The 17,719-nt window shown below is 42.0% G+C and overlaps 1 protein-coding gene across 2 annotated transcripts in view; it reads right to left on the reverse strand.

Annotated features, from left to right (window-relative positions):
• Nucleotides 1-15,593, reverse strand: part of LOC133353324 (transcription factor GATA-4-like) — a 63,033-nt gene extending 47,440 nt beyond the window's left edge. For both annotated transcript variants that reach the window (XM_061569467.1, XM_061569466.1), the window contains exon 1: nucleotides 15,309-15,593. The gene's annotated coding sequence lies outside the window, so the exon portion shown is untranslated. The remainder of the gene's footprint in view (nucleotides 1-15,308) is intronic.
• Between the last annotated feature and the right edge of the window lie 2,126 nt (nucleotides 15,594-17,719).

Below are 17,719 nucleotides of genomic sequence, written 5' to 3' on the forward strand. Positions count from 1 at the left end.
ATATAACCAGAAAACTATAGACAGACATATAAGCAGACAGATATCACCAAGATACATAGAGAGAGCAACCCAGGTACAGAGAGAGGTGATCGTCTCTGTGGGGTGGCCTTAAATAGACAGAGGGGGGCGGAGGCAGAGAGAGGGAGGGGGTAGGGAAAACATTTATATGTCAATGAGTACGAAGGGAGGAGAGTAAGGTAAGCAGGCTTAGAGGGAGACAGAACACACTAAATTAAATAACCTAGCAAAGTATCGAAATGTTATGTAAAACGACACAGAGAGTCGGTCAACACACAATTAACGCATTGCCTGGTCGATTACGTATTTCAAAGATTGCTAAGTTAGAATTTAAGTGTGAAAATTCCAAAGAAAGACAAAACATAAAAAAAGAGGAACGGAGACACACAGACAGAGCAGAACCTAAGAACGATACAAAACGAGTGTAGACAGAGAAAATTACACTAAATATACAGGCAGAGAGAGAGAACAAGAAACCCAGAGAAAGAGAAAAAGGTAAACTTGGAACTTCCCCGTAGAAGTGGTTCAATCTTAATTTTGGAGCTTTCGTGACTGCAGGAATTATTCTTTGGTTTTTTCGGTAAAGTCACGTATAAAAATAAAATAATAAATTAAATAATAGCATACGACGTTTCGATTGCAACACAAGCAATCATCATCAGGTATAATGAAATAGCGACATAGAATATAACCAGAAAACTATAGACAGACATATAAGCAGACAGATATCACCAAGATACATAGAGAGAGCAACCCAGGTACAGAGAGAGGTGATCGTCTCTGTGGGGTGGCCTTAAATAGACAGAGGGGGGCGGAGGCAGAGAGAGGGAGGGGGTAGGGAAAACATTTATATGTCAATGAGTACGAAGGGAGGAGAGTAAGGTAAGCAGGCTTAGAGGGAGACAGAACACACTAAATTAAATAACCTAGCAAAGTATCGAAATGTTATGTAAAACGACACAGAGAGTCGGTCAACACACAATTAACGCATTGCCTGGTCGATTACGTATTTCAAAGATTGCTAAGTTAGAATTTAAGTGTGAAAATTCCAAAGAAAGACAAAACATAAAAAAAAAAGAGGAACGGAGACACACAGACAGAGCAGAACCTAAGAACGATACAAAACGAGTGTAGACAGAGAAAATTACACTAAATATACAGGCAGAGAGAGAGAACAAGAAACCCAGAGAAAGAGAAAAAAGGTAAACTTGGAACTTCCCCGTAGAAGTGGTTCAATCTTAATTTTGGAGCTTTCGTGACTGCAGGAATTATTCTTTGGTTTTTTCGGTAAAGTCACGTATAAAAATAAAATAATAAATTAAATAATAGCATACGACGTTTCGATTGCAACACAAGCAATCATCATCAGGTATAATGAAATAGCGACATAGAATATAACCAGAAAACTATAGACAGACATATAAGCAGACAGATATCACCAAGATACATAGAGAGAGCAACCCAGGTACAGAGAGAGGTGATCGTCTCTGTGGGGTGGCCTTAAATAGACAGAGGGGGGCGGAGGCAGAGAGAGGGAGGGGGTAGGGAAAACATTTATATGTCAATGAGTACGAAGGGAGGAGAGTAAGGTAAGCAGGCTTAGAGGGAGACAGAACACACTAAATTAAATAACCTAGCAAAGTATCGAAATGTTATGTAAAACGACACAGAGAGTCGGTCAACACACAATTAACGCATTGCCTGGTCGATTACGTATTTCAAAGATTGCTAAGTTAGAATTTAAGTGTGAAAATTCCAAAGAAAGACAAAACATAAAAAAAGAGGAACGGAGACACACAGACAGAGCAGAACCTAAGAACGATACAAAACGAGTGTAGACAGAGAAAATTACACTAAATATACAGGCAGAGAGAGAGAACAAGAAACCCAGAGAAAGAGAAAAAGGTAAACTTGGAACTTCCCCGTAGAAGTGGTTCAATCTTAATTTTGGAGCTTTCGTGACTGCAGGAATTATTCTTTGGTTTTTTCGGTAAAGTCACGTATAAAAATAAAATAATAAATTAAATAATAGCATACGACGTTTCGATTGCAACACAAGCAATCATCATCAGGTATAATGAAATAGCGACATAGAATATAACCAGAAAACTATAGACAGACATATAAGCAGACAGATATCACCAAGATACATAGAGAGAGCAACCCAGGTACAGAGAGAGGTGATCGTCTCTGTGGGGTGGCCTTAAATAGACAGAGGGGGGCGGAGGCAGAGAGAGGGAGGGGGTAGGGAAAACATTTATATGTCAATGAGTACGAAGGGAGGAGAGTAAGGTAAGCAGGCTTAGAGGGAGACAGAACACACTAAATTAAATAACCTAGCAAAGTATCGAAATGTTATGTAAAACGACACAGAGAGTCGGTCAACACACAATTAACGCATTGCCTGGTCGATTACGTATTTCAAAGATTGCTAAGTTAGAATTTAAGTGTGAAAATTCCAAAGAAAGACAAAACATAAAAAAAAAGAGGAACGGAGACACACAGACAGAGCAGAACCTAAGAACGATACAAAACGAGTGTAGACAGAGAAAATTACACTAAATATACAGGCAGAGAGAGAGAACAAGAAACCCAGAGAAAGAGAAAAAGGTAAACTTGGAACTTCCCCGTAGAAGTGGTTCAATCTTAATTTTGGAGCTTTCGTGACTGCAGGAATTATTCTTTGGTTTTTTCGGTAAAGTCACGTATAAAAATAAAATAATAAATTAAATAATAGCATACGACGTTTCGATTGCAACACAAGCAATCATCATCAGGTATAATGAAATAGCGACATAGAATATAACCAGAAAACTATAGACAGACATATAAGCAGACAGATATCACCAAGATACATAGAGAGAGCAACCCAGGTACAGAGAGAGGTGATCGTCTCTGTGGGGTGGCCTTAAATAGACAGAGGGGGGCGGAGGCAGAGAGAGGGAGGGGGTAGGGAAAACATTTATATGTCAATGAGTACGAAGGGAGGAGAGTAAGGTAAGCAGGCTTAGAGGGAGACAGAACACACTAAATTAAATAACCTAGCAAAGTATCGAAATGTTATGTAAAACGACACAGAGAGTCGGTCAACACACAATTAACGCATTGCCTGGTCGATTACGTATTTCAAAGATTGCTAAGTTAGAATTTAAGTGTGAAAATTCCAAAGAAAGACAAAACATAAAAAAAGAGGAACGGAGACACACAGACAGAGCAGAACCTAAGAACGATACAAAACGAGTGTAGACAGAGAAAATTACACTAAATATACAGGCAGAGAGAGAGAACAAGAAACCCAGAGAAAGAGAAAAAGGTAAACTTGGAACTTCCCCGTAGAAGTGGTTCAATCTTAATTTTGGAGCTTTCGTGACTGCAGGAATTATTCTTTGGTTTTTTCGGTAAAGTCACGTATAAAAATAAAATAATAAATTAAATAATAGCATACGACGTTTCGATTGCAACACAAGCAATCATCATCAGGTATAATGAAATAGCGACATAGAATATAACCAGAAAACTATAGACAGACATATAAGCAGACAGATATCACCAAGATACATAGAGAGAGCAACCCAGGTACAGAGAGAGGTGATCGTCTCTGTGGGGTGGCCTTAAATAGACAGAGGGGGGCGGAGGCAGAGAGAGGGAGGGGGTAGGGAAAACATTTATATGTCAATGAGTACGAAGGGAGGAGAGTAAGGTAAGCAGGCTTAGAGGGAGACAGAACACACTAAATTAAATAACCTAGCAAAGTATCGAAATGTTATGTAAAACGACACAGAGAGTCGGTCAACACACAATTAACGCATTGCCTGGTCGATTACGTATTTCAAAGATTGCTAAGTTAGAATTTAAGTGTGAAAATTCCAAAGAAAGACAAAACATAAAAAAAGAGGAACGGAGACACACAGACAGAGCAGAACCTAAGAACGATACAAAACGAGTGTAGACAGAGAAAATTACACTAAATATACAGGCAGAGAGAGAGAACAAGAAACCCAGAGAAAGAGAAAAAGGTAAACTTGGAACTTCCCCGTAGAAGTGGTTCAATCTTAATTTTGGAGCTTTCGTGACTGCAGGAATTATTCTTTGGTTTTTTCGGTAAAGTCACGTATAAAAATAAAATAATAAATTAAATAATAGCATACGACGTTTCGATTGCAACACAAGCAATCATCATCAGGTATAATGAAATAGCGACATAGAATATAACCAGAAAACTATAGACAGACATATAAGCAGACAGATATCACCAAGATACATAGAGAGAGCAACCCAGGTACAGAGAGAGGTGATCGTCTCTGTGGGGTGGCCTTAAATAGACAGAGGGGGGCGGAGGCAGAGAGAGGGAGGGGGTAGGGAAAACATTTATATGTCAATGAGTACGAAGGGAGGAGAGTAAGGTAAGCAGGCTTAGAGGGAGACAGAACACACTAAATTAAATAACCTAGCAAAGTATCGAAATGTTATGTAAACGACACAGAGAGTCGGTCAACACACAATTAACGCATTGCCTGGTCGATTACGTATTTCAAAGATTGCTAAGTTAGAATTTAAGTGTGAAAATTCCAAAGAAAGACAAAACATAAAAAAAGAGGAACGGAGACACACAGACAGAGCAGAACCTAAGAACGATACAAAACGAGTGTAGACAGAGAAAATTACACTAAATATACAGGCAGAGAGAGAGAACAAGAAACCCAGAGAAAGAGAAAAAGGTAAACTTGGAACTTCCCCGTAGAAGTGGTTCAATCTTAATTTTGGAGCTTTCGTGACTGCAGGAATTATTCTTTGGTTTTTTCGGTAAAGTCACGTATAAAAATAAAATAATAAATTAAATAATAGCATACGACGTTTCGATTGCAACACAAGCAATCATCATCAGGTATAATGAAATAGCGACATAGAATATAACCAGAAAACTATAGACAGACATATAAGCAGACAGATATCACCAAGATACATAGAGAGAGCAACCCAGGTACAGAGAGAGGTGATCGTCTCTGTGGGGTGGCCTTAAATAGACAGAGGGGGGCGGAGGCAGAGAGAGGGAGGGGGTAGGGAAAACATTTATATGTCAATGAGTACGAAGGGAGGAGAGTAAGGTAAGCAGGCTTAGAGGGAGACAGAACACACTAAATTAAATAACCTAGCAAAGTATCGAAATGTTATGTAAAACGACACAGAGAGTCGGTCAACACACAATTAACGCATTGCCTGGTCGATTACGTATTTCAAAGATTGCTAAGTTAGAATTTAAGTGTGAAAATTCCAAAGAAAGACAAAACATAAAAAAAAGAGGAACGGAGACACACAGACAGAGCAGAACCTAAGAACGATACAAAACGAGTGTAGACAGAGAAAATTACACTAAATATACAGGCAGAGAGAGAGAACAAGAAACCCAGAGAAAGAGAAAAAGGTAAACTTGGAACTTCCCCGTAGAAGTGGTTCAATCTTAATTTTGGAGCTTTCGTGACTGCAGGAATTATTCTTTGGTTTTTTCGGTAAAGTCACGTATAAAAATAAAATAATAAATTAAATAATAGCATACGACGTTTCGATTGCAACACAAGCAATCATCATCAGGTATAATGAAATAGCGACATAGAATATAACCAGAAAACTATAGACAGACATATAAGCAGACAGATATCACCAAGATACATAGAGAGAGCAACCCAGGTACAGAGAGAGGTGATCGTCTCTGTGGGGTGGCCTTAAATAGACAGAGGGGGGCGGAGGCAGAGAGAGGGAGGGGGTAGGGAAAACATTTATATGTCAATGAGTACGAAGGGAGGAGAGTAAGGTAAGCAGGCTTAGAGGGAGACAGAACACACTAAATTAAATAACCTAGCAAAGTATCGAAATGTTATGTAAAACGACACAGAGAGTCGGTCAACACACAATTAACGCATTGCCTGGTCGATTACGTATTTCAAAGATTGCTAAGTTAGAATTTAAGTGTGAAAATTCCAAAGAAAGACAAAACATAAAAAAAGAGGAACGGAGACACACAGACAGAGCAGAACCTAAGAACGATACAAAACGAGTGTAGACAGAGAAAATTACACTAAATATACAGGCAGAGAGAGAGAACAAGAAACCCAGAGAAAGAGAAAAAGGTAAACTTGGAACTTCCCCGTAGAAGTGGTTCAATCTTAATTTCCTGCAGTCACGAAAGCTCCAAAATTAAGATTGAACCACTTCTACGGGGAAGTTCCAAGTTTACCTTTTTCTCTTTCTCTGGGTTTCTTGTTCTCTCTCTCTGCCTGTATATTTAGTGTAATTTTCTCTGTCTACACTCGTTTTGTATCGTTCTTAGGTTCTGCTCTGTCTGTGTGTCTCCGTTCCTCTTTTTTTATGTTTTGTCTTTCTTTGGAATTTTCACACTTAAATTCTAACTTAGCAATCTTTGAAATACGTAATCGACCAGGCAATGCGTTAATTGTGTGTTGACCGACTCTCTGTGTCGTTTTACATAACATTTCGATACTTTGCTAGGTTATTTAATTTAGTGTGTTCTGTCTCCCTCTAAGCCTGCTTACCTTACTCTCCTCCCTTCGTACTCATTGACATATAAATGTTTTCCCTACCCCCTCCCTCTCTCTGCCTCCGCCCCCCTCTGTCTATTTAAGGCCACCCCACAGAGACGATCACCTCTCTCTGTACCTGGGTTGCTCTCTCTATGTATCTTGGTGATATCTGTCTGCTTATATGTCTGTCTATAGTTTTCTGGTTATATTCTATGTCGCTATTTCATTATACCTGATGATGATTGCTTGTGTTGCAATCGAAACGTCGTATGCTATTATTTAATTTATTATTTTATTTTTATACGTGACTTTACCGAAAAAACCAAAGAATAATTCCTGCAGTCACGAAAGCTCCAAAATTAAGATTGAACCACTTCTACGGGGAAGTTCCAAGTTTACCTTTTTCTCTTTCTCTGGGTTTCTTGTTCTCTCTCTCTGCCTGTATATTTAGTGTAATTTTCTCTGTCTACACTCGTTTTGTATCGTTCTTAGGTTCTGCTCTGTCTGTGTGTCTCCGTTCCTCTTTTTTTATGTTTTGTCTTTCTTTGGAATTTTCACACTTAAATTCTAACTTAGCAATCTTTGAAATACGTAATCGACCAGGCAATGCGTTAATTGTGTGTTGACCGACTCTCTGTGTCGTTTTACATAACATTTCGATACTTTGCTAGGTTATTTAATTTAGTGTGTTCTGTCTCCCTCTAAGCCTGCTTACCTTACTCTCCTCCCTTCGTACTCATTGACATATAAATGTTTTCCCTACCCCCTCCCTCTCTCTGCCTCCGCCCCCCTCTGTCTATTTAAGGCCACCCCACAGAGACGATCACCTCTCTCTGTACCTGGGTTGCTCTCTCTATGTATCTTGGTGATATCTGTCTGCTTATATGTCTGTCTATAGTTTTCTGGTTATATTCTATGTCGCTATTTCATTATACCTGATGATGATTGCTTGTGTTGCAATCGAAACGTCGTATGCTATTATTTAATTTATTATTTTATTTTTATACGTGACTTTACCGAAAAAACCAAAGAATAATTCCTGCAGTCACGAAAGCTCCAAAATTAAGATTGAACCACTTCTACGGGGAAGTTCCAAGTTTACCTTTTTCTCTTTCTCTGGGTTTCTTGTTCTCTCTCTCTGCCTGTATATTTAGTGTAATTTTCTCTGTCTACACTCGTTTTGTATCGTTCTTAGGTTCTGCTCTGTCTGTGTGTCTCCGTTCCTCTTTTTTTATGTTTTGTCTTTCTTTGGAATTTTCACACTTAAATTCTAACTTAGCAATCTTTGAAATACGTAATCGACCAGGCAATGCGTTAATTGTGTGTTGACCGACTCTCTGTGTCGTTTTACATAACATTTCGATACTTTGCTAGGTTATTTAATTTAGTGTGTTCTGTCTCCCTCTAAGCCTGCTTACCTTACTCTCCTCCCTTCGTACTCATTGACATATAAATGTTTTCCCTACCCCCTCCCTCTCTCTGCCTCCGCCCCCCTCTGTCTATTTAAGGCCACCCCACAGAGACGATCACCTCTCTCTGTACCTGGGTTGCTCTCTCTATGTATCTTGGTGATATCTGTCTGCTTATATGTCTGTCTATAGTTTTCTGGTTATATTCTATGTCGCTATTTCATTATACCTGATGATGATTGCTTGTGTTGCAATCGAAACGTCGTATGCTATTATTTAATTTATTATTTTATTTTTATACGTGACTTTACCGAAAAAACCAAAGAATAATTCCTGCAGTCACGAAAGCTCCAAAATTAAGATTGAACCACTTCTACGGGGAAGTTCCAAGTTTACCTTTTTCTCTTTCTCTGGGTTTCTTGTTCTCTCTCTCTGCCTGTATATTTAGTGTAATTTGCTCTGTCTACACTCGTTTTGTATCGTTCTTAGGTTCTGCTCTGTCTGTGTGTCTCCGTTCCTCTTTTTTTATGTTTTGTCTTTCTTTGGAATTTTCACACTTAAATTCTAACTTAGCAATCTTTGAAATACGTAATCGACCAGGCAATGCGTTAATTGTGTGTTGACCGACTCTCTGTGTCGTTTTACATAACATTTCGATACTTTGCTAGGTTATTTAATTTAGTGTGTTCTGTCTCCCTCTAAGCCTGCTTACCTTACTCTCCTCCCTTCGTACTCATTGACATATAAATGTTTTCCCTACCCCCTCCCTCTCTCTGCCTCCGCCCCCCTCTGTCTATTTAAGGCCACCCCACAGAGACGATCACCTCTCTCTGTACCTGGGTTGCTCTCTCTATGTATCTTGGTGATATCTGTCTGCTTATATGTCTGTCTATAGTTTTCTGGTTATATTCTATGTCGCTATTTCATTATACCTGATGATGATTGCTTGTGTTGCAATCGAAACGTCGTATGCTATTATTTAATTTATTATTTTATTTTTATACGTGACTTTACCGAAAAAACCAAAGAATAATTCCTGCAGTCACGAAAGCTCCAAAATTAAGATTGAACCACTTCTACGGGGAAGTTCCAAGTTTACCTTTTTCTCTTTCTCTGGGTTTCTTGTTCTCTCTCTCTGCCTGTATATTTAGTGTAATTTTCTCTGTCTACACTCGTTTTGTATCGTTCTTAGGTTCTGCTCTGTCTGTGTGTCTCCGTTCCTCTTTTTTTATGTTTTGTCTTTCTTTGGAATTTTCACACTTAAATTCTAACTTAGCAATCTTTGAAATACGTAATCGACCAGGCAATGCGTTAATTGTGTGTTGACCGACTCTCTGTGTCGTTTTACATAACATTTCGATACTTTGCTAGGTTATTTAATTTAGTGTGTTCTGTCTCCCTCTAAGCCTGCTTACCTTACTCTCCTCCCTTCGTACTCATTGACATATAAATGTTTTCCCTACCCCCTCCCTCTCTCTGCCTCCGCCCCCCTCTGTCTATTTAAGGCCACCCCACAGAGACGATCACCTCTCTCTGTACCTGGGTTGCTCTCTCTATGTATCTTGGTGATATCTGTCTGCTTATATGTCTGTCTATAGTTTTCTGGTTATATTCTATGTCGCTATTTCATTATACCTGATGATGATTGCTTGTGTTGCAATCGAAACGTCGTATGCTATTATTTAATTTATTATTTTATTTTTATACGTGACTTTACCGAAAAAACCAAAGAATAATTCCTGCAGTCACGAAAGCTCCAAAATTAAGATTGAACCACTTCTACGGGGAAGTTCCAAGTTTACCTTTTTCTCTTTCTCTGGGTTTCTTGTTCTCTCTCTCTGCCTGTATATTTAGTGTAATTTTCTCTGTCTACACTCGTTTTGTATCGTTCTTAGGTTCTGCTCTGTCTGTGTGTCTCCGTTCCTCTTTTTTTATGTTTTGTCTTTCTTTGGAATTTTCACACTTAAATTCTAACTTAGCAATCTTTGAAATACGTAATCGACCAGGCAATGCGTTAATTGTGTGTTGACCGACTCTCTGTGTCGTTTTACATAACATTTCGATACTTTGCTAGGTTATTTAATTTAGTGTGTTCTGTCTCCCTCTAAGCCTGCTTACCTTACTCTCCTCCCTTCGTACTCATTGACATATAAATGTTTTCCCTACCCCCTCCCTCTCTCTGCCTCCGCCCCCCTCTGTCTATTTAAGGCCACCCCACAGAGACGATCACCTCTCTCTGTACCTGGGTTGCTCTCTCTATGTATCTTGGTGATATCTGTCTGCTTATATGTCTGTCTATAGTTTTCTGGTTATATTCTATGTCGCTATTTCATTATACCTGATGATGATTGCTTGTGTTGCAATCGAAACGTCGTATGCTATTATTTAATTTATTATTTTATTTTTATACGTGACTTTACCGAAAAAACCAAAGAATAATTCCTGCAGTCACGAAAGCTCCAAAATTAAGATTGAACCACTTCTACGGGGAAGTTCCAAGTTTACCTTTTTCTCTTCTCTGGGTTTCTTGTTCTCTCTCTCTGCCTGTATATTTAGTGTAATTTTCTCTGTCTACACTCGTTTTGTATCGTTCTTAGGTTCTGCTCTGTCTGTGTGTCTCCGTTCCTCTTTTTTTATGTTTTGTCTTTCTTTGGAATTTTCACACTTAAATTCTAACTTAGCAATCTTTGAAATACGTAATCGACCAGGCAATGCGTTAATTGTGTGTTGACCGACTCTCTGTGTCGTTTTACATAACATTTCGATACTTTGCTAGGTTATTTAATTTAGTGTGTTCTGTCTCCCTCTAAGCCTGCTTACCTTACTCTCCTCCCTTCGTACTCATTGACATATAAATGTTTTCCCTACCCCCTCCCTCTCTCTGCCTCCGCCCCCCTCTGTCTATTTAAGGCCACCCCACAGAGACGATCACCTCTCTCTGTACCTGGGTTGCTCTCTCTATGTATCTTGGTGATATCTGTCTGCTTATATGTCTGTCTATAGTTTTCTGGTTATATTCTATGTCGCTATTTCATTATACCTGATGATGATTGCTTGTGTTGCAATCGAAACGTCGTATGCTATTATTTAATTTATTATTTTATTTTTATACGTGACTTTACCGAAAAAACCAAAGAATAATTCCTGCAGTCACGAAAGCTCCAAAATTAAGATTGAACCACTTCTACGGGGAAGTTCCAAGTTTACCTTTTTCTCTTTCTCTGGGTTTCTTGTTCTCTCTCTCTGCCTGTACATTTAGTGTAATTTTCTCTGTCTACACTCGTTTTGTATCGTTCTTAGGTTCTGCTCTGTCTGTGTGTCTCCGTTCCTCTTTTTTTATGTTTTGTCTTTCTTTGGAATTTTCACACTTAAATTCTAACTTAGCAATCTTTGAAATACGTAATCGACCAGGCAATGCGTTAATTGTGTGTTGACCGACTCTCTGTGTCGTTTTACATAACATTTCGATACTTTGCTAGGTTATTTAATTTAGTGTGTTCTGTCTCCCTCTAAGCCTGCTTACCTTACTCTCCTCCCTTCGTACTCATTGACATATAAATGTTTTCCCTACCCCCTCCCTCTCTCTGCCTCCGCCCCCCTCTGTCTATTTAAGGCCACCCCACAGAGACGATCACCTCTCTCTGTACCTGGGTTGCTCTCTCTATGTATCTTGGTGATATCTGTCTGCTTATATGTCTGTCTATAGTTTTCTGGTTATATTCTATGTCGCTATTTCATTATACCTGATGATGATTGCTTGTGTTGCAATCGAAACGTCGTATGCTATTATTTAATTTATTATTTTATTTTTATACGTGACTTTACCGAAAAAACCAAAGAATAATTCCTGCAGTCACGAAAGCTCCAAAATTAAGATTGAACCACTTCTACGGGGAAGTTCCAAGTTTACCTTTTTCTCTTTCTCTGGGTTTCTTGTTCTCTCTCTCTGCCTGTATATTTAGTGTAATTTTCTCTGTCTACACTCGTTTTGTATCGTTCTTAGGTTCTGCTCTGTCTGTGTGTCTCCGTTCCTCTTTTTTTATGTTTTGTCTTTCTTTGGAATTTTCACACTTAAATTCTAACTTAGCAATCTTTGAAATACGTAATCGACCAGGCAATGCGTTAATTGTGTGTTGACCGACTCTCTGTGTCGTTTTACATAACATTTCGATACTTTGCTAGGTTATTTAATTTAGTGTGTTCTGTCTCCCTCTAAGCCTGCTTACCTTACTCTCCTCCCTTCGTACTCATTGACATATAATGTTTTCCCTACCCCCTCCCTCTCTCTGCCTCCGCCCCCCTCTGTCTATTTAAGGCCACCCCACAGAGACGATCACCTCTCTCTGTACCTGGGTTGCTCTCTCTATGTATCTTGGTGATATCTGTCTGCTTATATGTCTGTCTATAGTTTTCTGGTTATATTCTATGTCGCTATTTCATTATACCTGATGATGATTGCTTGTGTTGCAATCGAAACGTCGTATGCTATTATTTAATTTATTATTTTATTTTTATACGTGACTTTACCGAAAAAACCAAAGAATAATTCCTGCAGTCACGAAAGCTCCAAAATTAAGATTGAACCACTTCTACGGGGAAGTTCCAAGTTTACCTTTTTCTCTTTCTCTGGGTTTCTTGTTCTCTCTCTCTGCCTGTATATTTAGTGTAATTTTCTCTGTCTACACTCGTTTTGTATCGTTCTTAGGTTCTGCTCTGTCTGTGTGTCTCCGTTCCTCTTTTTTTATGTTTTGTCTTTCTTTGGAATTTTCACACTTAAATTCTAACTTAGCAATCTTTGAAATACGTAATCGACCAGGCAATGCGTTAATTGTGTGTTGACCGACTCTCTGTGTCGTTTTACATAACATTTCGATACTTTGCTAGGTTATTTAATTTAGTGTGTTCTGTCTCCCTCTAAGCCTGCTTACCTTACTCTCCTCCCTTCGTACTCATTGACATATAAATGTTTTCCCTACCCCCTCCCTCTCTCTGCCTCCGCCCCCCTCTGTCTATTTAAGGCCACCCCACAGAGACGATCACCTCTCTCTGTACCTGGGTTGCTCTCTCTATGTATCTTGGTGATATCTGTCTGCTTATATGTCTGTCTATAGTTTTCTGGTTATATTCTATGTCGCTATTTCATTATACCTGATGATGATTGCTTGTGTTGCAATCGAAACGTCGTATGCTATTATTTAATTTATTATTTTATTTTTATACGTGACTTTACCGAAAAAACCAAAGAATAATTCCTGCAGTCACGAAAGCTCCAAAATTAAGATTGAACCACTTCTACGGGGAAGTTCCAAGTTTACCTTTTTCTCTTTCTCTGGGTTTCTTGTTCTCTCTCTCTGCCTGTATATTTAGTGTAATTTTCTCTGTCTACACTCGTTTTGTATCGTTCTTAGGTTCTGCTCTGTCTGTGTGTCTCCGTTCCTCTTTTTTTATGTTTTGTCTTTCTTTGGAATTTTCACACTTAAATTCTAACTTAGCAATCTTTGAAATACGTAATCGACCAGGCAATGCGTTAATTGTGTGTTGACCGACTCTCTGTGTCGTTTTACATAACATTTCGATACTTTGCTAGGTTATTTAATTTAGTGTGTTCTGTCTCCCTCTAAGCCTGCTTACCTTACTCTCCTCCCTTCGTACTCATTGACATATAAATGTTTTCCCTACCCCCTCCCTCTCTCTGCCTCCGCCCCCCTCTGTCTATTTAAGGCCACCCCACAGAGACGATCACCTCTCTCTGTACCTGGGTTGCTCTCTCTATGTATCTTGGTGATATCTGTCTGCTTATATGTCTGTCTATAGTTTTCTGGTTATATTCTATGTCGCTATTTCATTATACCTGATGATGATTGCTTGTGTTGCAATCGAAACGTCGTATGCTATTATTTAATTTATTATTTTATTTTTATACGTGACTTTACCGAAAAAACCAAAGAATAAGCGCCGAATCTAATGAAACATATCACAACGTACGCAAATTGACGATACGAATTGCAGAAATGCGTAAAGCAAAACTGTCCGCCGCGAAACTTCACTGTGGACACGTGTCGCAGAGAATCGGCTTACATCGATGAATAACGAATGTGTGACACACCGTCGTGGCAAAGTATGGTTTAAGCAAGCCACCACGATGCCCGTCACGACGTGCCAGGGTCCCGTCTCTCTCTCTCTCGATCGCTCCCGTTAGCGGTGAGCGCGCTGCGCTACGAACGCGGCCACCCGAATTCGATTCCCGTTCACGGACAACGTTTCGCTGACGGTTACCCGAAGCGGCGACGAACCTCCTCCTCCTCCCCTAGGTCGACTCATCCTTAAAAGAATACCCGGTGCGGTGTGTACACATCAGCGATGGGGAGACAAAGGCGGTCGCGGGTGGTTGCTGGGTTACACCACGACCTCGTCCGACTGCAATAGGCGCTTGCTAACACCGCTTGGAGCCGACAGTCTAGTCAGGCTCTGACTTCTATGTGAGTTCGTCTCTAAGTGCTTGTGCGTGCGTGTGTGTGTTTATCCGCGCGTGTGTCTTTGTGTATCTATGCGAGTCGGTGCGTACGTGGCTGTGCGTCACCCGAGTTGGATTCCCGCTCAACATCGATGATGATCTAAACCGGTACTGAGCGTCCCCTAGGTCGACTCGGCCTCAAATCGGTACCTCGGTGCGGTGTGTAAACATCGCCGCTGAGGAGACAAAGGCGGCCGGGCGTGGTGCTGGCCACCCACCTCTTCGTGTGCCGTATCGGCCTTCATAGGTGCTGCTCGCTAACGACACTTGCCCCAACAGTCAGTTAAGCTTATACGGAAAATGTTTGTCTTCGTGTGTCGCTAAGCCATCGTACATCGATCAATGTAGTGGACACCAATGAGGGAATGCAAGTACGCGAAGTAAGAATAACAAACTGAGCCTCAAGACTCTCGTTCAGGATGGTCTATTCACGAGTGCTCGTGACACGTCAGCGCACGTTAAACTTCTTTCGCACCGCACGTAGCCGAACGCGCCAATCGGAGGCGCGCGCGAGGAGTTCGATGATAAATGTCACCGCGCGCACCAGAAGGGTAGCGCACTCCGCACAGACAGATTCAAGAATCCTTTGTTACACCGTACTGCGCTGTCATTCGCTGGCCACCACGCAGCGCGGAGTGCCTGCATATCTCCCCAGGCAGTCTCCAATCCAAGCGCTAACCAGGCTCAAGCCCCGCTTGGCTTCCGAGATTCTGGACGTCTTGGCTGACATCAATAGGCATGCAAGCGAGCCTATGCAAGCAGTCGCGACCGAGCGTAACAGTGTGATGTCGCGAACGTGAGTGGTGCTGTCGCGAACGCCGCGAGGCTTACCTCCCACAATCCGCCTGTGAGCGCGCCCGGCCTCGCTACGCCAGCATCTGCGGTACGCGACGCTTTCTCAGCCCACGTCTCTGCGTGTCCGTGTCAGTGTGTCTGTGTGTGTCTGTGTGTGTGTCCGTGCCCGTGTGTCTCTCTCTGTGTGTCTGTGCGTGTGTCTCTCTGTGTGTCTGTGCGTGTCTCTCTCTGTGTGTCTGTGCGTGTGTCTCTCTGTGTGCCCGTGTGTGTCTCTCTCTCTCTCTGTGTGTCTGTGCGCGCGCGCGCGTGTCTGTGCGTGGAGAGAGAGGACGGGGGATAGGGGGGGCGGGAGGGAACTGGGAGGTGGAGGAACAACCTAACGTGTTTGTGACTCTCACAAGCACCTCCTACCCACCCCCCTTGTAGCAATAAAGGACTTAGCAAACACTCGCGCATGCGCTGAGCGTTCGTGGTGCTGTGCGCACGTGTGTGTGTGTGGCTGTGCGTGTGTATGGCTATTTAAGGCTGAGTCGACCTTGGGGAGGCCCAAGACCCGTTCGGATAATCGTCACTGAAAAATTGGGAATCGAACTCGGCTGGCCCCACCGGTTCGTGGCGCAGTGCGCTAATCACTGTGCCACCGCTCCACACCCGTGTGCAAAACATCGACAAGAGGGAGACAAAGGCGGCCGGGCGATGGTGCTGGCCATCGGGCACCGTGCCGGCCTTCGTAGGGTGCTCACTTGCCCCAGCCGCCTGCGTTGGCTACACGGGGGATCTTTGGTGTGGACGGAGAGGCCACGTGTTTTAGGAGAGGCGGGTACTGGGGCACTGTGAGCGATCGGAGGCCGCTCGATGTCTCTGCGTGTATCGGATTCTGTTGAGAGAACGTATCGCCCCGAATGGTCGTCGCCTCGTTATACCTACCCATCTACCTGCTTGATTGCCCACCTACTCACCTACCTGCCTGATTGCCTACCTGCCCACCTACCTGATGGCCCACCTACTAACCTACCTAACTCCCAAGCGAGCTACATTCCTTCACGCCTACCTTCTTAGCTACACGCTTTCGCTACACCTGCCTACCTCGTTATCGATACGCCCACATATTCACCTATCTAACTAACTGCCTATCTAGCTATAGCTACAACACGAGTAGCAAACATCTCAACCGGTCTCTGCGTGCACATATACACACAGCACCTACCTGATACCTTTTTATATACACACACCTACATATATATGTATATGTCCACCTACCTACTGAATAAACCTGCCCAATCTGCCTGGTTCTTTACTCGGTAAAGTCACGTAGGTAAAAAATAAATAAAAATGAAAACAACTAAATTAAATCACGACGTTTCGGGCGCAACACAAGCGTCTGTCTTCAGGTGGGGACAACGCAGCGAAACCACAACCGCTTAAGTGTGTCTGACTTCAAATCTAGAATGCCTGGTTCTTGACACGTCTTCGTGTGACCAGATTTGTAGAACTGTATTGACACCGGCTGCGTATGACTTTCCGGAGGCTCTTATAATGCGGAGAATGTGGTATATCCGACGCGTATCGTTTCGAAAACACGCGTCTGGAAATATGAACTTCAAAGCGTTTTTTTTTATTTGAGACGCGATAATGACTGGCAAACTTTGAAATGATCTTCCATTGGAACTTAGAAAAATTGGCAAGCGGTAAGCATTCTCCTCTGTAAGGTCAACTTTCGTGCACGTGCGTTGAACTTCTTTCGCACCGTGCTCAGGGCAAACGTGCTAATCGGAGGTGCCAATCTCTAAATCTGTGGAACGCAGATTTAAAGGCCCCAAGATGCCAGGCGGTCAGGAACAAACAGCACGATACATTTTGGAATAGATAATCGTAGAAATTACGTGTCTTGAATTGCGTAAGATTATCAGAACTTGTGAAGAAGTGGCCGTAGAAATGGAAATTCAAAGATGAAGCAGAATGAGACGTCATGTGACCTGCAGTTTTGTGAGTGAGTGGGTGAGCGAGTGGGTGGGTGAGTGAGCGGGTGAGCGAGTGGATCAGCGAGTGAGTGGGTGAGTGAGTGGATGAGTGAGCGGGTGGGTGAGCGGGTGAGTGGATGAGTGAGTGGATGAGCGAGCGGGTGGGTGAGTGAGCAGATGAGCGAGCTGGTGTGTGAGTGAGTGGATGAGCGAGCGGGTGGGTGAGTGAGTATGCTCTTGTTGGGAGCTGTGGTGTCGCGCTTATCGGCCTGCCCTACGAACCCGGCGACCCGACTTCGATTCCCGCTCACGGCAACCAGCAACCTTTGACAATTGAACCGGTCCTGGACCTCTCCTAGGTCGACTTAGCCTTAAATGAGTAACCTGGTGCGGTGTGTAAACATCATCACTGGAGGAGACAAAGGCAGCCAGGCGTGGTGCTAGCCACCCACCCATCTTTGGTCGTCCCCCCTCCATGCTAGCCAG

The sequence above is a fragment of the Lethenteron reissneri genome, chromosome 43, assembly GCF_015708825.2.
Source record: "Lethenteron reissneri isolate LAM-NWPU_2019-01 chromosome 43, ASM1570882v1, whole genome shotgun sequence".
Lineage (NCBI taxonomy): Eukaryota > Metazoa > Chordata > Hyperoartia > Petromyzontiformes > Petromyzontidae > Lethenteron > Lethenteron reissneri.